Below are 22,095 nucleotides of genomic sequence, written 5' to 3' on the forward strand. Positions count from 1 at the left end.
CGTTGAACAGAAACCAATATGTTGGGGTATTGGCCAACTTGTCTGGTAGGCAATCAATAAATGCGTTGTGCAACTGTAAGGATGGTCTAAAGAATCCTAAGAAATGTCTATGGTCTTTACCACACTGCTTAGTTGCCCGTGAAAATAACTGTCCAATAGTGTTAAAACGGTGAAAATAAATGTAGTCATAGGACGATACCAAAAAGTGAAGGTAGAGGTCATTGAAGATAAACAGAGGAGCTAAGTAGTAATACTGATACAGTGGTGCTGCTAATGCGGCAAGGGCCACCTGAGCAGTGACACTGGAATAAGTATCATGTGACTTGAATCTAGCTTTATATTAATGATCATGATCATAAACAATTTGCTAACCACATTCACAAATGCAAGTTATATTAATGTGGTTGTTTATCATATTCTAACAGAAGAATTTCAAGTAGGGAATTTTTCCTACCCCATGTTCATAATGTTTGTAATAAGTTTAAATTAGTAGCAACAAGAACAGGCAGAATTTTTCGGCTGAAAAAAAAAAGAGGCAGAAGTTATCCCCTTGAGGAATGTTTTCAAGAAGTTTCTTTCTCTTCTTGCTCTTCTTGATCGCTATACGGAGACATACAGCGATTAACCTGTCTTTGATCTTCGATTAACGATTTGCTCTCTGTTTGAGTAGTCTCTAACGAAGATGTTGACGTGTGTGTTTGGCTGTCATATGAGATTCCCTCAAATGCCCTAAACCTCATATCACCAGCCCTCGACGGCTCGCAAGGGGTTCTGGGACAGGGATTCGACCTTCGAGCATGCCCACGACGGCAGACATTAATGGTCTAAGACTAGGTGATGGGTTAGTGCATAATAGAGCTGCGTTTAACATTCTCAAAACTTCTTCAGTTGAGTAGTTTGATTCGAGAACTGGATCAACGAGGTCAAGAAGATTTCCCTGCTCTTTCAGCACATAAGCCTGCAGTTACACCAAGAAGAAAGTTAACTCTCATGGGTCATTGTATTCCATAGAACCACATATTTATATATCGTATATAAACACAAAATGTAAATGCTTTTCCTAACTAATAACTAATAAGGTGAATTAGCAAATTGAATGCGTTTACAAATCTTCATAAGCTCCAATAGAGATGAAGTGAATCAAGTGACATATATCATATCCTTGTGCATTTTGGATGATCTTTTCACCCCAAAATATCATTCTCAAAATATTCATCTTTTTGGCATGTGACTATTTTCCACTGAAGGTGCAGTTAATCCCTAACATGCCGAGCATTCAAGGAGAGTAGTACTTGTCCCAGCTGGAGATGAGAACGAAAAGTCCAACCCCTCCTTGAACTCCTGTGGGAAGTACTACCCCTATGAGAAATCAACAGCCCGAAGTTTATAAAAACAAAACAGAGCTGATGAGCGGTAAAAGTATACCATGCTTCATAATGTATCAGTACTAGATATAGTTAGTAACTTTACCCAGTCAAGGAGATGAATGAATTCGTCCTTTGGCTTGTACTTCGTGATGCTCTTTCCACTGACTATCTCTAAAGCAACAATTCCAAAGCTAAAAACGTCTGCTTTGTAAGTCAAGTAACCCCTCATCGCATATTCTGGAGCCATATAACCTCTACAAGTAGGACATAACACAACGTATCGATCTATAAATTATCGTCCAAAAAGACAAGCACTTTTCACTTGTTATGAGCACTACGTGAAAATGTTTATATGTAACTAAACCACCAACTTTATAAGATTGTTGTTTAGTGATTACGAAAAAATATCCCTCTCTCACATTTTACTCTATGTTAACCAGTCCTCTTGTTACCAAGTTATTGCTGGAAAAGAAAAGGTAAGAAGAGATCAAATTGACTCACATGGTTCCTGCTATACGTGTGCTGATGTGGGTGTTCTCCTCCTCGTCAAGTTTAGCCAAACCAAAATCAGATATCTTCGCCGTAAGATCTTTATCCAGAAGAATATTAGTTGGTTTTATGTCTCTATGAACAATCTTTAGCCTTGACTCTTCATGAAGATAAGCTAACCCTTTGGCTATGTCCAAGCAAATCCTTAGCCTTGTCGGCCAATTCAAGTACAGTCTTTGCTCTTCACTGCCTAAAATTGTGACATCTCTGATTACATTTAGCTGGGCAAAAATAGTTGGCTACTCGACTTTTTATAAAGGGAAAAGAAAAGATAGATTACTGATTCAAGAGATACTACAATTGAATAGATATGAGATTAAGTGGCAATTACCGAATATAGCACGAGCAAGACTATTATTTTCCATGTATTCGTAAATAAGTAACAGCTGGTTTCCTTCAACACAACATCCAAAAAGGTTCACCAGATTAGGGTGTTTTGGAGCCGAAATCATGCCTATCTCATTCACAAATTCGCGGTTGCCCTGCTTTGATTTGGCTGAAAGTTGCTTGACAGCAATTACTGAACCATCTGGGAGAATGCCCTGACATAACCATATACAGAAAAAGTTTAGAAATATAGTTCCATATGATACTGTCGTGTGCATAACCAAAGTGGCCCAGAGCATGAAATGATCAAATGAAACTTTAACACAAAATCTTGAAATTACCTTGTAAACCGGACCAAACCCACCTTCACCTATCTTGTTTGAAACAGCAAAATTTTTGGTTGCTGCTTTAATTTGTCTTAATGTATAGTAGCCTGCTTGTAATAATTCGCGAAGTTCTGTTGAAGAGGGGCAATGAGCAAAATAATATTCGGAACTACAAAGGAACTGAAAGCAATATTACACCCTGTGACGGAAAACTTAAGATGTGAATTTTATATTAGTCCCATAATGAGAGTCGAGAGATTTGGATACAATTGAGTATCTCATTCACCAGTTTCCAGGCATTCTTTTATTGCTATAATACTAAGTTATTGTTGTTTTTAGACACTTATCCTTTAACAACAAACAAGCTTATGACCACCAACATGAATATCACCTATTTTTATTATCGAGTTACCAACATGAATATCGATAGTGATATCTATGCATATGCAAACATTGTAGTATAACTTCGACAATGTTAACATTTTTTATTCGTTTTTTTTTTTTAGTTTTGTTGTACATTTTAGGTGATGTGAAATGCAACTCACTTGCACATATTCAATTTTATATAACTTCTATAAATATGACAAAAAGCAAACCGGTATCGATGTGCCAGATATGACGAAATATTACAGTTGTGATTGCAAAGTGTAACTTTTCAAGGTCAATGTTTTCCTATTTAGTTTTGTCTCCATAGCGAATATCGAGATAGAGTAAATTATTTTTTCATTTTTCTAACCTTTGTCTTCAAGGTCTTTCTTCCATAAGCAATTTTTCTTCCAAAGAACTGCCAGGACCAGTAAGAGTAAAGCACTCAAAGCAGCTACAATGCCGGCGATTTCTCCAACAGATATATGACCTGTATTAGGATCAAAATCTGAAAAAGAAAGAGGAAAAAAGACAAATACAAGTGATGAGTAACAATAAGAAAGAATTACCATAATGGAGAAACTAAATCGTATGGATTAACTCACTCGGTGTGACTGCAATGGCTGAAATAAGAGGTCCATATACAATGTCTGATGAAATGAAAGTAGTTCCTTTGCCCGCCCAGTATAAGTGAATCTCTAGAGTGCTATTAGTAACATCTACATCATATTCTTTAACGACGCTTTTACCAACACCTTTGGCTTCTTCCTCAATATTAAAATCCTTCAAAAATATTCTACCCTACAAGGGAGCAAAACAATGGCGTAGGAAATTTCATAGTACATAAAACCAGTTAACTATCATCCAAAATCAGGAAGGTTACTGATACATGAAACTAATCAACTGCTGATGAGTAGGATAAAAGTTTCTGATGTTTTTACCAGTCACTCACCTGGATTGACACATCAAATATGCGTGTCCCAATGCCGCCAACCCTTCTTTCAAATGGAAACATTATTTCAGCGAAGTGAAGCTTCACTTTATAATTTCCTGAACGTAAACAGAGGCCATGGTATTTGAATGAAAGAGGAGAAATACGAGCTGTCGAGTATAAATATGTATCTGTCATGTTTGGACTTGCTTGAGTATAATAGTTAGCTCTCCGGGATCCAACAAAGTCTCCCGTACTACTGCATGCCCATTTGTCACTGTAGGAGAAGAATGATGATGGCCCCATTGGTGATAAATCCGCTTCATACTTCTCTCCTTTGATAATCAACTCCAGGCCGCCACAATTAATGAACAGGGAATAATCTATAATATAATGGTTGTAAATCGTCATACATTGTTTCATGAAAAGTCAGTTTCTATTAAGCTGTCAGTAAGTCGTAGTCTAAGTATAACACCTTATGACTCAATTTATCGGAAAGTTTAGATACTCACATTTGGAATTTGTGAAGCAGGGCAGGCCCTTCTTCAAGCACCAGGCAATTCTACATACGACTTTTTTTTTTAGTTCATATGTTTTAGTGTATTATGTGCAGAAGAAGGAAGCCAAGTTTCAAGGAACTTACGACTGGTCTTCTTCAGTTGAATAACTTGAGATTTTGTTCCTGTTCGACAGTCAGAGGAAGGTTGGTAGGAAAAAAAATCAAAGAAACAAAAAACTTCAGAACTGAATACTGCCAGTTAAAAAAGACTTACAAGTTTGAATCCTGACAACTATCATGAGATGACCCAGTAAAATTGTTGTAAGATAGGTCACTGCAAGACAGAGTAACAACAGAGTCATACTAACAAATATATAAAAAAATCGAGGTGCGCATTAGAAAGAAAAACAAAGAAATCAATATGCAAGTCGTACAAATTATTTTTTGTGTTTGTTATCCATGAGGGTACATGTCCAGTCAGTGAGTTGTTGGTGAGATACCTATAAACAAAGCATTAAAAAAAATCAAAAATAATGTTGTGAAGAACGGGATACAAACCAATAATAATAGAAGAAACAGATGACAAGAATTCCGAGGGTATTAAAATAGTGTTTGGGCTATAATTTGTATGCTGCTCATCTACTTACATGAATAGTAGAGATGGAATTTGTTGAAGGCTTTGAACATCACCAGTGAGTCTATTGAAGCTTAAGTCTCTACAAAGGAAATGTTAAGTTAGTTATATAGAAAAAATTGTCTCCAATATATGTATAATGCGTTCTAACGAAGGATTATATCAACCCAACATCTGCCATCCACTTGTTTCAATTGTACAGGCATCACAAAGTGCTGGTTATATGAAAGTATTAGAGTTGATCATTTATCAGTTCAAACACAAAATGATGGTTATGGTATATGATTTATGTTGATCATCTGCGATCAAGTCATTGATTACCTTCTTTCAGTATATATTAGTCCGTCAAACGAAGAGAAGTAAAACCAATTGTTTACATATTTAACCGAACCTAGAAGAGATTGAGGGGATCTAAGGCACGATCATTCATCAAAAGCAACTTACAGGTTCTTTAGTCCGGGCATCATATCTCCAATGTTTGGTGGGATTGAGCCATTGATCAAGCAATTTCTTAGAACCCTGTAGTACATAGATAAAGCTAAGCTTTTATACGTGTGTAAAATCACAGGCATGTTTTTACAAATTACACAATGCAGGGGATCAGAACCATGTTTAAACTCACAATTGAACCATGTTGCTCATATCCCCCAAATCAGGAAAAGGCATGTTCGGACCAACCAAGTCAGACACTCTCCTGAAACAAAACACATGTCAGCTAAACTTCTGAAGTTTGAATTTACAATGTACCTATGACAAAAAGATGAAAAACAGTTAGACGGTATTAAAGTAGAACTGGTTCTACTTATTGAGGTGTTTTGCTAAACTTGGGGATATTGTATAATGATAAGTTACATGTTAACAGAGGAAAAAAAGATGGAACTCAAGGAGAACTTATTCCACAGAAGTTAAAGTGATTTCCTTTTTGTTTGCGGAAGTCTTTTTCTTAATACTTTATAATGCATGCTTTTTGTATTGCAATATAATCTAAAAAGCTACATCTGAAGTAAAGTGATATCCACCATCTAAGTGTAAAATTTAAAAAGAGAGGTTAGTGGTCTAACAGTTCTGTCATGTTCTTCAAGTGGAATATGGTGGAAGGAATAGGACCCGCCATTGATGTGCCCTGCATATCTCTGCAAATGTTTGAAACAACTTTTATAGGATACTTTTAAGAAGAAGTGCATTAATCAATTAGTAATGAATTAGAATTTAGAAATTAATGAGTGAAAAGTTGAGAGTGATGCTCACAGTCGATTAATTTTTGTCCAATTACCAATAAAATCAGGTATCGGACCAGAGATATTAGTCCCGTTTATCCTACTGCAGATAGCAACTAAATCAGATATTGCTTACTTAAAATAACAGATGCAGATGCCAAAACCATCTTGGGAAATATGATTCTGGCAAATAAAATTACATACAAATCTGTCAAGTTCTTCAGATTAGCAAATGTTGCAGGCAGTGTTCTCGTGAAATTATTTCCTGAAAGAAGTCTGCAGCAGAAAGAAAACAACCCAAAGTGAATTTCCTTCAAACAAAAAGTTGGATAGTTGATTGTAGAGCAATGTGGGAGGGATCAACCATTACACCCAAGAGGGAAATGATCATGCATAGAGATAACTACCACTTAACGAAAAACTAAAAACTGATGGCAGGAAACCACATATAGTGAAATTATAGTATGTGCAAGTGTGCAACTCTTGGTTATATATATACTTGTAAAATGCTATAGAGGCCAAAACTTGGACCTGAAATACTATCCTAACTAGTGTTATTGCTGAAAGTGTAGCACACCAACATGACAGTGCCTTGAGCCTGTTTTGTGCTTATGATGCTTGTATCAGTAACGCTTTTTTGAAGAAAAAATATTGACTCTAATGAAGATCAAGAAGCTGATCAAACAGGAAGAGAAATAAATACATTCCAAATGATATCATGCTAGTGAGAATAGAAAAATTGTCTTACAATCTCTTCAATCTGGTAAGTTTCCGAGTTCCGGAGGAAGGGATCCTTCAAGCTGATTATCTGACAAGATCCTGCAACAGACAATGGTACAAGTACAATTGAATTTTCAGAAACATATACATCTAGCAATGAACCAGACAAAAAATATTTGCTCGTCTTACAAATTTTCTAAAGTAACAATGTCAGCAATTTCCTTTGGAATTAATCCCTTAATGTTGTTTTCCAAGAGAGACCTGCAATATGCCAATAACAACAAAACTTATATCCCTTGATCTATAGGAAGGCATTCGGAACTGTAAATGCAACCAATGATATGATCAATAACTTACAGAGTGACCAGTGGAAGAGTTTTCCAAGCCTTAGGAAAAGACCCATTGAGATAATTGACACTGAAATCTCTGTTTTAACCAAAAAAAGTCAGACATTCAGTACAGTTGTCCAGAGCCTAAACTCACTGGCGCATATTATCAAACAGGAGAGTGAGTTGAGAGAGTGGCATCACTTACATTTCTTGCAGATAAGTAAGATTTGCAAATTCATAGGGTAATTCTCCTCTTAACTCCAAGCCTTTCAGCAGACTGCATTTTCAAAGAAAATGTTTTCTTCTTTATCGAAAAGACTGAGAAGAGAGACTCAGCAGTCACTGGTCAATACCAAAATAAAGTTTAAAGTCTAGAGTAAAGAAGAAAAGAGGTACATTACATGTTTGTGATATGGCAGATGGTGGACGAATTGTAAGAACAGTCGCAAACAACATTGCTGAAAACATTGTAACTTATGTTCACGTTTAGGTCCTCACTTCGACTGCAAGAGTTTTTGTCGACATTCTTCCAGTATGTGATCTTTCACTTCGTGGATATTTGATTAAGTGCTCGCACTGTGTTAAAATCACCAACCGATTAGCATGTAAAAACATGCGAGAGGATTACCCGATAATTCTCAAGGAGAGGATCTCATTTACTGGAGATGCATTTTTTTTATCGTTAAGAGAGTACATAGATAGTAAAACATTCCAGATAAAATTTTAGAAAAGATTCTCACCGACTCGAATAGTGAGCCAACGGGAATTTATACCTGGCCGGATACACCTCTACTGACCACTGGACAGGCAACACGTGTAAATAACTAGGGGTGCACATACCCTACCCATACCCGCCTACCCTACCCTACCCGCCAGTTTTTTAACCGTATCCTATCCTATCCACTATTTGGCGGGTAGGGTGGTGGATAAAGATTTTCTTAACCGCTAGTAAACGGGTAGGGTGGCGGGTATAGGCCATATCCTACCCACCCTACCTAGGGGTGCACATACCCTACTCATACCCGCCAATCCTACCCTACCCGCCAGTTTTTTAACCGTATCCTACGCTATCATTATTTGGCGGGTAGGGTGGCGGGTAAAGATTTTCTTAACCGCCAGTAAACGGGTAGGGTGGCGGGTATAGGCCATATCCTACCCACCCTACCCGTTGTGCAGCCCTATAAATAACTGTTAACAAATGACCGGGTGTAAGAAAGTTACCCTCAAGCTGAGCTCATTGAGATGGGAAGACCAACCAAACACATACAACTTACCTTTAACAAGTACTCCCTCCGTTACTTTTTAATAGGCTGGTTTTGTTTTTAGATAAAATTAAGAAAATTAAGAAAACTAATCATTGAAAGTGATCCTCATGACACTTGTCAATAAAAGAAGTGGAGTGAAATGGTCCCCATGACACTTGTCAACAAAAGAAGTAAAGTGCAATGGTCCACATGACACTTGTCATCACAAGAAGTTAAGAGAAAAGTGGTCCCAGAAAATTAAAGTAACATTTGACTTTCCCAATTAGGAAACCAGTCTATTTTTTGAAACATTTATTTATAGAAACCAGCCTATTAAAAAAAAACGGAGTGAGTAATAACTTAGGACCATAAAGACCCTTAGAGTGAGAACAAGAACCATATAATTCATTTAACCGTGGAAAATTGGATTAGAGGTAAGAGATAAAAGAATTAATGTCGTCACGCAAAAGTGAGAGAAAGCGATAGAAAATTAGACTTTTTGTCATTTGGAAAACCAACCTAGTCACCATCACCAAAACCTTGTACCACCATGTAATCCTTGGAGAAAAAGAGACCATGGTCTATAGTACCCTTTACATATCTCAAAATCATTATACTGTAGTTGCAACTAGATAGACAAACGTTAGCTTATGCATAAACTGACACACTCGGTTAACAGAGTAACTCAATTCAGGTCTAGTCCATGTTAGACATTATAAGGCCCTTACCAAGGATCAAAACTAAGCTTCATTTCCGAGAATAACCTCGTCAGAAGCACTAAGTTTTTGAGATGTTGATGCAGGAGTAGAGAATGGTATTGCACCAAGCATAATTCTTTTTGTGACAAAATCAAGAGAATATTTAGTTTGACATATAAAAAGGCCCAGATACATCTCTTCCGACCTCATGACCCAGGATAACGTGCAGATTACCCAAGTCCTTAATATGAAATTGAGCAGTTAAAGTGTCCAGAAGTTGAGCACATGTATTGAAAAACAGAATTACCAGTTAGAAGACTGTCGTCCACATATACTAAACAATAGTAATGTACTGGATTGAACATTGCATATGGTGAAATATCATCAACAAAAGACTTGAAGTTCAACGAGTGTAACGTGAAGCTTATCATATCAAGCTCATACTAATCTGGATGAGAAGGATCCACAAAACCTTGAGGTCAAGTCATGAAGATATCTCTTCTTCCAATTTTTCATGTAGGAAAACATTCCTCACATAAAGTTGGGTGATCTTCCAGTTAAAATGAACAGTAAAGATAAGCCTAATTGTAATAGGTTTAGAAACTGGACTAAAAATATCACTATAATTTAACCCAGCTTGTTGATGAAATTCTTTGGTTATAGGCCTGGATTTGTACATGTCGAATATCTCATCTGTCTTATGTTTAATTAATTTTATAGACTGGGATGCAACCTACAATGTCCTGAGAAGAAGTAGGTGCTACCCAAGACCAAGTACTAGAAGAGAGTAAGGCGTTGAACTCATTTATCATTGCTTGTATCTAATTAGCATTTGTAAAGCAAGTAGAAATAACGGGAATTTCCTTATACAAGTGAGCATCAGGTAATCTAAAAATATCTTTAGAATGAAAATTACCAGATTTTTCCCCAGTCTTCACTTTGTGCTCATTAGGGGTAGATGTTGGTATGGAAGTAACAGTGGAAGTTTCAGAAGGTTCTGCAATAGTACTATAGTTAGGTAAAGGTGTGAGGTGGTAGTGATAGTTGGCAATGTAGTGTTTTTACAGGTGAATGACTCTTGTGTATAATAGGATTAGGTTGAGAAATAAGCAAGGAAACAATTCTGTCTAGATACAAGATGTCTAGAATCTAGATACATAAACCTTATTTTAGAGCAACCAAAAGGATACACAGAGTTAACTTTACCTGGTAGGAGGCCCATTCATGATAAATTTGGCAGTTAAGAGTGATCCAACCCAGAAATATTTTGGAAATTTTTCCTGAATAAAAAAAGACATACAAATATCGAATACATATGTATGCTTACCCCAGCCACACCTTTTTGTTCAGATGTGTGTGGAAAAGTAATAATACCATGTGTGGTAAACTCGAATTCAAACTCACATAACCAGAAAACATATTAAGATTTCTATCTCTTCTCTCCTAAAACTCCCAGGAAGAAAAGGAAAAAAAAAAACTACCTATATTTTATCGTTCAAACTCCTTGATTTTCTCGGATTTGATTTGATTTTTCAAATCTTCTGGGAAAATCAAGGTTATTTATCTTAGATTTATGCAAATATCCAATAAAAGGTTATTTATCTTAGTTTTATCTTATTTTGTTCCAACAATTTCTATGGAAGCATATAACATATATGATGTTGATGATCAAGAATCTGAAGATCAAAAATCACAATGGTTCAAAATCATAACCATTAGAAAGATATAAAATCATTGGGATGGAAAATAGTAGAATACATGGTTTTCTTGTTAAATTTTGAAATTTGTAATGTTTGTACTAGTTGTTTCTTTCTATTTGTTTCTGATGTAATTGATCATGTAACCAAAATTTCATATCAATGAAATTATCAAGCACTACCTTTTTCCTTCAAAAAAAAAGGTTATAAAACTGGGAGATTCATGAATTCACCACCACCATCAGTTCTTATTGTAGTAATTTTAAAGCACGATGCACTCTCAATTTGAGCTTTGAAGTTAAAGAAGACGACTTAAAATCAAATTTAACATGTTATAGTAAAAGCCAGTGGAGCTTTATAAAACCATGAATGATGTTTGCATAATAGAGATAACCACCATTAGAAGTAACAAGAGAAGAACCCCAAAGATATATATGCAGAAGCTCTAATGGTCTGGTAATACAACCAGAAGATAAAGGAAAAGGATATTTATGTGATCTTCCTAATTGACTTCCCTCGGAGAATAAAGGATTTTTAGAGTCCTGTTAATAGGAGGGAAGGAATGAATTCGAGGAGGGAAAGATTATGAGGAGGGAATTAAAATTTGAGGGGAGGGATTGACCCTTCAAAAAATTGTCAAAAAGTCAATAATATCCTTAAGCTGTAATTTTTCAAGGTTACAGTAGGTTGGCGATCTTCGTTCCTATATTTTGATATCTGCTATGTATAAAATTATACCGTCTGCAACAACACAATCTCCTGGTGTTAACTTGTGAGTTCGCAAATTTATTTTTATGAAAAAAATGATGTTCATATCCATGACATGGATGCAGTTAAATACTGTTATCCACGAAACACCAAGTTTCAAGTACTGTGTGCGCACGCGAAGGCCAATCTCTGAAGTAACTAACCAAATCATCTGATTTTCTCAAAAATAAACTACACTATTTGAAAAAGTGGCCCGTGTTCTACATTAACTTGGATAATAATATTAGTAAATACATGGGAGAAGCATGATTAGGAGATAATGTATCAGAATTCCTAAAAAACATATAGCTACCATTTTATGGAGATTCATAACTTATTTTTGATTCATATCTTCACGATCAGGATAAAAAAAATTCTCCAATTGGGTGGATACATTCACCAGGTGCGTGACCTAGTCGTCGTCAAATGAAATTCTGTTTTATCTTTATCAAAGAGTACACAATCTTCCTAACCCTGGTAGTCGTACTCCATGATCTCTAATAGTAACCACACTTATAACTAGTTGTTCGATATTTGATCAATCGCTTTTATGAAAAACTAGGATTTTGTGGAGGAAGAAGGTGTGCAACGATGGAGTCTTGGGAGTGATTAGGATCGACTTTAATAAGGGTGAGGTTGGTATTCCCTAAATATTTAGAATACCTAATATTGACCAAATATTGACCTGAGTTTTGCTGATTTCCTTCCCTCCTCAAATCCATTCCTTCCCTCCTGATAACAACACTCGATTTTTATTACATTATTTATGAGGAAAAGAGTTATATACCTTCGAAGAGTTTAAAAAACATGGATGAGTTAATATGTTGTGTTATACCGATATCGTAATTTTAATAATATGAAAGAAAAAAAAAATGAAGGTTGGTGTTGAAGCTAATTGGATAAAGGCCATCATAATGTGGTCCATGTAAAAGAATTTTCCCAGTACGAAGATCTTACACGGCATAACCAAGAAAAAAGGAAGAAAATAAAAAGGTTAGAGTACAATCATTGTTTGATGTGAACTTATGAACTAATGGAAGGTTTGTGGATGCCTTAGGGACATAAATTATATTCAGAATAGTAAACTCCTTTTATAGAAGTATGCATATCAGAATTTCCAACATGAGAAATTAACATACTTTCATCGTTGATAGTTTGAATGTAATCATAACCATCATAAGAAGTATGTATAGTCCTCGACAATATAAACATCAGAAAAGATATGTTGATTTGTCCCATTATCATCATACTAAATATTTTTTTTTCAAGCATCACTTACAAATTATGTGATGTATTTTTACTTTGTTAAGAAAAGTTGAGCCTATTTTTTCATTTGTGAGAAAAATGCCATAATCTATTACAAATCTAATATTTAGGCTTGCCATCAGTCAAATAAGTTGGAGGAGGTACAAATGTAAGAGTAGTACTACCATATCTTGGCATAATGAACGTATAACCACCTCTAAATTTCGGATTGAACGAATTATTTCCTTTATAGTTAAGACTTCATAAATTATTGGATTTGGCATTCTATAATTATGAACAGATAATGAACTGTATAACTGAGAGGGAAAGACCTTACTCTCATACTGAGAAGCAACGAAACGAAAGCTAGATGAAGTGATAATTTCTTCACCCGAAAACAGATTATATAATTCAAAGTTTGTCACTGTTATATTCCTAATGCGAATTGATATATCAAATGAGTCGTAAGCAGAAGACAAACTAGAATAATTATAGTTGATATATGTTGGATCAATAACATTATTGGTTTGGTTTGGTCAGGAAGTGTACTAAAACTCCACGTTTTGTAAACTTGTCAAGGTACCCAGTAATTCAAAATTTTATAAAAAAAAATTGAAACTAACGATTTACAAGTAAATAGTTATCCTCTTTAAGATTGAAAATAGTAAATTTCTCAAAGAAAATAGTTCAAGACTTAAAGAAATTGTGAGATTGAAATGAATTAAAGAACAAATAATCAAAAAATTCAAGAAACCATGTGAGAAATCAAGATAAGAGAAGAATCTCCATTAATGGAGTGGACTATATCTAGGCTTTCCCTCCGATGCTAAGATAATATATAAAACTAGAAAGAATATTTTAGAAAAAATTCTTACAAGTGGAAATAGAAAGCCGACATGTATTACACCTGAAAAATAATAGACACAACTCTACTGGCCGCTAGGAAAAAAACAACACGTGTAAATAATGTTTACAAATAATATACAAGGTATAAAAACAGTGTAAAAAAGTTACCCATGGATTATTACATTTTAGATTACTAATATCCAACCATGTACGGGTTCATTTAGTATAATGTTTTTTCCCCTTCAAAACCACGTTTGTTATAATTTAGTAATCCTCTTAAGCTAGGGAGAGCATAAGTTCACATGATTATTTTTTTTTCTTTTTTGAAGCATGGTTAATCTCATACTATCTCATGAATTAGGCACCAATTTCTTATAAAACCCAAATGATAATGAATTCGAAGTTAATATTCCGGTAATTTGTTCTTCTTGATTCTTACGAAAAAGGAATACAATCCGAAATTTATAACCCCATCATCTACCATTCTGAAAACCAGTTATAAAAAATTAACGATCAAAATAAGATTGATAGATAGTGAGGTTTGATATTTTGAAGAAAAAAAAAATTGGTAGGAATATAAGGCTTTGTAAGAGGAACTTACCACACAAAATTAGCTTCAAACTCAGTATCATTTTGGTGATGAAATTATGAGATAATGTGAAAACAACCATGTCGATTAGTGGATCCTCCCCTTTTAAGTTAGGCAATTGCTATCCCGCAAGACTTTGCGGATCGCTTCCCGCTCAAGCGGCTTCTAAGACGTTGGACTTTTTATGTATTTTTGCACTGATTGTTCGCATTCAGTTCAGGACCCACCACGGTCCCAAAGGGTTCAAGGATTCCAGATCTGGGTTTTAGATGTGGAATATATCTAATCTAACGTCTTAGAAGCCGTTTGAGCGGGAAACCATCCCATAAAGTCGTGTGGGATAACACTGCTTATTCAGTTATAGGAGGATCAGTTTTGAATCCTTTTATTTACTCATGAAGCAATAAACTTGCGTCGTGTATATTAGTAGTTTTTGGTTGCAACATTTCTATTGCATTGGCTTTTTGTTGCTCAGATGGTTTTCTCATTGCAACAATCTGCACTATTCTTTTTTTGCCTTTTTTATTAAAATAAATAAATAAAGTGAGTAAGTAATATAAATAATCAAATAACAATTGCTTCAAAAAAAAAAAATTAGCAGCATGTGTTGCATTCAGTTCACAATAGTTTTTTTACACTCATCCGGGAAAAATCTTACGTTTTTATGTGATATTCTTTTACGAACGTAGTCTGATTTAGACTGTATCCCGGTTTACATTTTCTAACCAATCAATTGTGGTTCTTACGCGCACTATTTCCTACCTAATATTTCTAGATAAAGGATTGTATTTTAACAAATAAATATCAATTAGTATGAGCGTCGGTTGTAACAAGATTGCTGATGAGGGGTATAAGTTTACTTGGGGTGTACCAAATTCTATATAAGACAAAACTTTGTTATACCTTTGAAATGGTACACCCCTAAGAAAACCGGTACCCTTATTAGCAGCCATGGGTTCTAAGGTTGAGTGTAGTGGAGGAGGTAAGGGGGTACTTATACAGTCGCGCCACGTCAGGTAGGAGGGAGGTCTTAGTCTAATGGCGAGAGAGGTGATTAGGATATATGCGAGGATGTAATCATTGTCCAAGTGAGGAAACAGTCCTTTCCTGTCAGAAAACTGAAAAGCGAAGAAGACATCCTCGCTTTACTGGTCGATGGCCGTTGAAGACAATCCTCGCCTATTTAATACACAGAAACCCAACTTCGGTTTCTCCTTCTCCATTCTACTATTTTTTTTCTTCCATTTTTTCTTTCCTATTACACCACTAAAGAAAACTTAATCCTAAAACACTAAACTAAACGTGTGATCAATTGAAGCTTATTGATATGTTCATGAATCCGGTAAAGGGGTTTTGTTGTAGATGCAATTTTCATGAGGATACCGTAGCTTATTGATTTGATTTAGAATACTAACTAAAAGAGGTATGTTTTGGAATCAAAAACCTTGTAATAAGTTTATTGTTAATTGATTATTGGTTGGTTTTTGCTTACAATTACATGATGAAGGTTGATTGATGTATGTTGTAATAGTATTTTGTGTTGTTAGGGTTGATTGATGATAAATTTGATTTGATTTGGTATAGTTGTTGGGGTTCAATGGAGAAACATATAGAATTGTCTTTTTTTTTTTTTTTAATTTTCAATTTAGATTTAGATGAAACTTGATAATTCTCTATGCATATAAATTGTCACTGATTTTTATATTTTTTGGTATTTATCTCATGTTTAAGTTTACAAATTATATTTAAGGGTCCATTGATGAAACATAGAGAGTTTGGGTTATTTTTTAAAATTTTCAATTTAGGTGGAAACTTTATAATCATAAAGAAGCATGGGAGTAACATTTTGGTGGTTCTTTTAATTGTAGTGCGTTATGGCTATGACGGCGACTGATATTTTGTCTAGGAAGGGTGATGTAGAACATAGAAGTAAAGACAATTTAAAATCTGATAGGAAGTTGCAATTTAAAACAAGTTGGGCTCAAGTGAAGAAATATTGTGACATAGTGGTGACAAATAATCTGCAATCCTTGAATGTGTTACAAAACTGCGGTTTTTCTTCGGTATTTGAATTTGATTTCTCTTATTCCAACTATAAATTAACCGAATCTCTTATGGAGAGATGGTGGAAGAAAAATAGGACATTTCATTTCCCGGAGTTCGAGTTAGGAATAAAACCTTTAGATATTGTAAGACTAACGGGTATTCTAATAGGTGGTGTTCGTGTGATGCCAAATCTACCTGTTGGGTTGAAGAATAGAGATTACGCAGGATATGATAACACGTATTTTACTGGTGTGAAGGAAACCGGGATGCAAAAGCAGCCGCAGAGCAAGCAGCGCTAGAAGGTCGTCCACATGATAAAGTCGGTGTATGGGAATCGCAGGCATGCTCCATTCCATTGAGCTTTCTTTCAAACTAGATTACTAGTAGAGAAACATAGACAACAAGGGTGTATGAGAAGAATTGACTAAAATGTTTTCATTGTGGTGTATTGGTAGATTTTTGATAGGAAACACAACGACAATAGTAAATAAGGGATGGTTAGTATTGTTGAAAAATTTGCATAATTTCAGCCAATATGATTGGGGTAGTGCCGCATTAAGAAATCTATATGATTGTCTTGATAAATGGACCTCTACCAAGCGTAATGAAATGGGTGGGATGTGGGATATTCTGGAATATTGGTACTACTTTTATTTCCGCAATTGTTAACCACTTTTGAGAATAGATGAAACTATCATCAATAATCAGTGCCTCTATCCCGCAATTTTATTATTTAGGAAGGAAAATCGAACGGGTCGAAGTCAAGTCGGTAACTATAAGCACTCACTTGGTACACCCCGCGAACAGCTTGACATGAGAACCAAAGAAGCCGTTATATTGCAACCTTAGAGAGATGATCAATACAGTGGTATTCAAGAGGTTGTGGCTGCAAAAGAAATATCAAAGACTAGAGTTGTATTTTACGGCTGCAAGGGTGAGGGGTTGAGTATGGATCTTGGTGAGATATGTGTGCGAAAGATTACAGGTGAAATAGTTATCTCATGTGATCCCCTCGTGTTGGAGTTAGTCCAGCCGATCGTAGTTGAATTCTTACACCAAAACCATGATGTTATTGGTTTAGGTAATAGTGTATGTCGCTGCCGACCCAGACGTCCACCTCCAGGCATGATGTCTCAGTCATACGACGTTGATCCTGACGACCATCAGTGACTCGACTACATGTAGTAGACTGACGTTTCCCTATGTACATAAATGGGGATCTTACAACTTTGGACGTGCCCAAGCCTACATCTTATCTCTATACTTTTGATCATATTACCGTTGAAGGGGTAAGTACTTTACATTTTTTACTTGGTCTTTGTGTACTAGTATTTGTTGTGAAATGCAGTGGCATTTGGCTAATTGTTTTTTTTTTCCTTTTTAGGAGGAGTTGTTGAACTTATGTTTCCACAACACATGTTTATCAATGAATCTAAAAGAGTTGTTCGGAGCGATCCAGAAAGTACTATTTTCATGGGAGCTCTACTTCTTCAGGTTTGACCACGGGCGGGACACCCAGTAGTAATTTTTCACCATAATTCCAAGAAGAACACACTACACGACACGTATAGGAAACAGGGAGGTGTTGCGGCGACTCCACTTGGCGATCCCCAATCTTCAGGTACTATCATGTATAATCGTGAAGAATGTTACCTGCCAGTTCAACCAGTGGAAGACCCCTATGCAAGTGTATATCAAGGAAATATAGATATGGGTTTGGGCACTCAGTTAGATTATTCGATGTGTGTGGATCTTAACATTGGTCTTTCGATGCAATATGAAGGCACTTTTGATGGTGTTGTGGATACCCCACCGGAGTTATGAGGCTCAAATGTCAAAATAGTTTTAGATGAAAATGCATATCTGTGTTTGATATCCATTATAAAGGAAGCGTTGAACAAAAAAAGAAGAAAAGACATATCTCAAATGACAACTCAAGGAAGCGTTGAAAAAAATAAAATAAAGTTGGTTGTGTTAGAAATTCAATAAAGGGTGTCTGCCTTAATATATAAAATATTGTTATGGATAACATGCAAACATTATCAAGGAAGAAGGAAACAAAACGTAAAAGACTAGACGATGCAAGGTTTGAAGAAAATAGTGATGCAATGTCCCCCACCACAAGTTGCATTGACAAGATCCCACTTATACAAAAATGCCTATCTGTGTTTGATATTGACAAGATGTCTATGGATATTTTTGTATAAGTGAAATATTGTCATACAACTTTTGGTGGGGGCATTGCATCACCACTTTCTTCAAATCATGCATCGTCTAGTCTTTTCCGTTTTGTTTCCTTCTTACTTTAGAAAAGCGAGAATCGTTTCCTCGTTTTTTCTTTTTTTCTGGCCCATTTCAAAATCCCTCCCACGCTGCCTACTTTCGAGGAGAGAGAATGAGGCTTTTTTATTTGTTTTTAGAGAACAAGTTCTCCACTAGACTCATCCTATGAGTAAGAGCAGTTCCTATGGCAATGGCCAAACACAAAAATTTGTTGAGCCACGTGGATGGTCAAACAGGATTCTCCACTATGGAAAAGCGTAGGGAGTTGGAGTAATAGGCGCTCGTTCGAGAGGCTGACGCCGGAGTCAGCACTCAAAACGCGGGAGTTGGAAAGCCAGACGCGGGCGATCGGATCGGTGACTCGGGCGCTCGGCTCAGTGACGCTGGCGTTAGGAACAAAGTCTCCAACGGTCGGATTCCTAACGCCCATATTTCAAATGGTCGAATTTTTACCTTATAAATTGGTTGAATTGGTTTCATTTCAAGTCACACCACTTCCATTTCCTTCTTCTAAAACTCCTCCAAATTAAAATTTTCTATACGATATAAATCTAGTGAGAAGAGCGGCGAATAATATAAAGAAAAAAAGAGATCGGCAAAATGAATCGACACCGTTGCCTCAAACAGGTGTAGATTTTACTCAAAATCGAGAAGCAGAGTTTGCTGCGCCAACTATAGTTGTTGCCTTATTATTAATCTCAGGTCATGTATCAGGGCATTAAGAACGGTCTGAGGGTTATTATACCACGAGAGGTGGATTTTCATAATTAAATTCTGTTTATGCTCTTCTACCGCCTGCAGTCCGAGAAAGGGTTGACAGATACCCTTTATGCAATAAAACTTAGAAATCATAACAAAAAAATTCTGAAAACATTGGTAGAAAGGTGGTGGATGACGACACACACATTCCATTTTATGGATTTCGAAATTGGTAAGTTGTTTTAACTTAATTTGAATTAAAAATTTTAAATAATTATTAACAAATCAAAAGAATTAATGATAGTGATATTACACCTGTAATAGGAATTACTCCCCTTGATTTGTATTTCATTGTTGGAGTTCCAAGTGGAACCGGAGACCCGCCACCATTCAACGAAGATGAATGGATGTCAAATAAAAAATAGATGATGCTTTGTCCCTCGTTTGTGGAAACAGAAATGCGTGACGATTATTCGAGTTTGAAAGGAGGTGGGATTAAATGTGCGGCCTTGAAGTTTTTCCTATTCCAACCCAAAAACCCGGAACATGTAGATGACTATCCTGAACTTGAAAGGTTGTTTATCTTATGGGTACTGGGTCAGGCATTCTTTCCAAACTCAACATCTGTTGCTCATGTTGGTTGGTTTGAAGCGTTAGAGGATCTCGAAAAAGCACCATATTATGACCGGGGATCTGCAATTTTAGCAGAATTGTACTGTGGGCTGGATAAAGCGTTCGTGGGCTATAAAAACATCACTGGTTTCTGGAGAATCATAGAGGTAAATGTCAAAGTCTATATTTTTGAATATATTATTATTTACTAAATTTAAATAATTTTTATGAATGTAGATTATTTAGTCGAAATACTAAAGTTATGGAGTAATTTGCAGTATTGGTGGTATACCTACTTCCGTATTGGTAAACCAATCCTAAAAGACGGGAGCCTTACATTTCCAATGTTGGACATGTATATTGTGTCTAACATAGACAGGAACACTGGCAATGACGTCTTTGGTTCCAGTTTTGTTCATAGGTTACATCAGATGACTCGGAGCCACATCAACTTAGTTGTTCGCCCTTACGCTGATTTACTTCAGTATGGTGATGCTGTTGGACAACGTATTCTTGATTATTCTATGCGTAGAGTTGTTTATTACAGTCCGGAATCACTAAGAGGGGTTTGGTATCTGGGAGAAATAGTGCAGTACCAAATACAAGGTTTATTTGCAATTGCAATTAACCCGCTACAACAGATGCAAACCTATGCGTCAGATTTTGATCGGCTGAGAAGACATACCGATTGGGAAAGGTATGAACTAAATACAAGGATGGGTCTGAAGCGGAGTATGTCAATTGGTTCAACTCAATTACGAAGCCTATAATTGGGACGCAGAGCATGCACGTCTATGGGTTTGATTTCCCAGCGTTATCAAAGATGTTCCATGATCCGAATATCGTTCCTAGCCAACCACCTCCACAAGAGCCAAGCTTTATGACGTATCCCATGACGGGCGCAAGTTCTTCATCATCCTCATCACATATGCCAGAAATTCGTTGGGAGATGCAAAGTATTACTTCACAAGGTGAGCCAACCACGATCCCCATTGTTTCCCAAGGTATGGACCGTGATTATCCTTACTACAATGTCACTGCCACTGATGAAGAGTTGCGGAGACAACTCAGCAATTTGCATTGGGGGAATGTGCAAGTAGAGGCGTTGCACTTGGAACAACTACGAATATGGCACACAAACACAATGTTTGGATTGAGTCCAACTGTAAATTATGATAGAGGGCGGCGGTCACAGTCTGCCGATTCCACCAGGAGCAACCGATCATTCCATGATAGTTAAGAAACAATGGTGGGAGATACACAGGTACAACATAGTTTTTCACCACTTGTACGACACAATACTGCACCACAAATTGTGCTTGTATCTCAACCTCAAGCATTTCGGGTTGAACCTAGGCACATTTCATCATCATTCTCGCCCTACAATCCAACTGCGCCCTACAACCCAAATGAATGCTACACACCGGGTCCACCAGAACAACAAACCTCTTATATGCTTGGAGGACCGAGTACACAGAGTGTTTTCCAATCACCTAATTTCCAATCACCTAGTTTTTTTCATCCAGGTCAGCCAGGTTTATCCTCAGGTGTATCCCCAGGTCTAGCTGGAAATTTATATAATTTGTTGGAAACTGAAGATTTCACAGGTCTATCCCCAAGATTTTCTGAATTATTGGCTCCAGAAAACAATAACAACGTAGTTGGAGACAACAACGGAGCTAGAGATGAGGGACGTTAGAGAGATTATTGTAATTTTTAATTCTGCTGCATTTGTAGTTTTAGTTTTAAAAGTACAACAGTCTTAATTAAATAAAATTATATATGTTTAAAATTAAGCGTTTTACATTAGCTTCACTGATGAGAAGAAGTACTAGGTTGAACAACAACTACAAAGAAGGGGTTGAAACTGTTCAACACCTTAAGGATTTCAAAACATTTTTCAAAAGGAAATGCCACATTTTTCCATCTTCGCCATTCAACCAAAGATCTTGTTACCATCTCAGCATCAGTTTCACCTCTCAGTCGATATCGATTTTCTTGTTTGGTTAAAGCTACAAACTCATTTACTTCTTTCTTAATTGTACCAAAACGATTTTCTATGTTGCATATAGCACGACGACTCGGATTACGAGTGTCACTGCAGAACCCATCGTGAATAACCGC

General features: G+C 36.2%; 1 pseudogene; it reads right to left on the minus strand.

Annotated features, from left to right (window-relative positions):
* Positions 1–320: 320 nt before the first annotated feature.
* Positions 321–10,019, minus strand: LOC113359530 (annotated as a pseudogene).
* Between the last annotated feature and the right edge of the window lie 12,076 nt (positions 10,020–22,095).

This window comes from Papaver somniferum, chromosome 3 (assembly GCF_003573695.1).
Source record: "Papaver somniferum cultivar HN1 chromosome 3, ASM357369v1, whole genome shotgun sequence".
NCBI classification, from domain to species: Eukaryota; Viridiplantae; Streptophyta; class Magnoliopsida; order Ranunculales; family Papaveraceae; genus Papaver; species Papaver somniferum.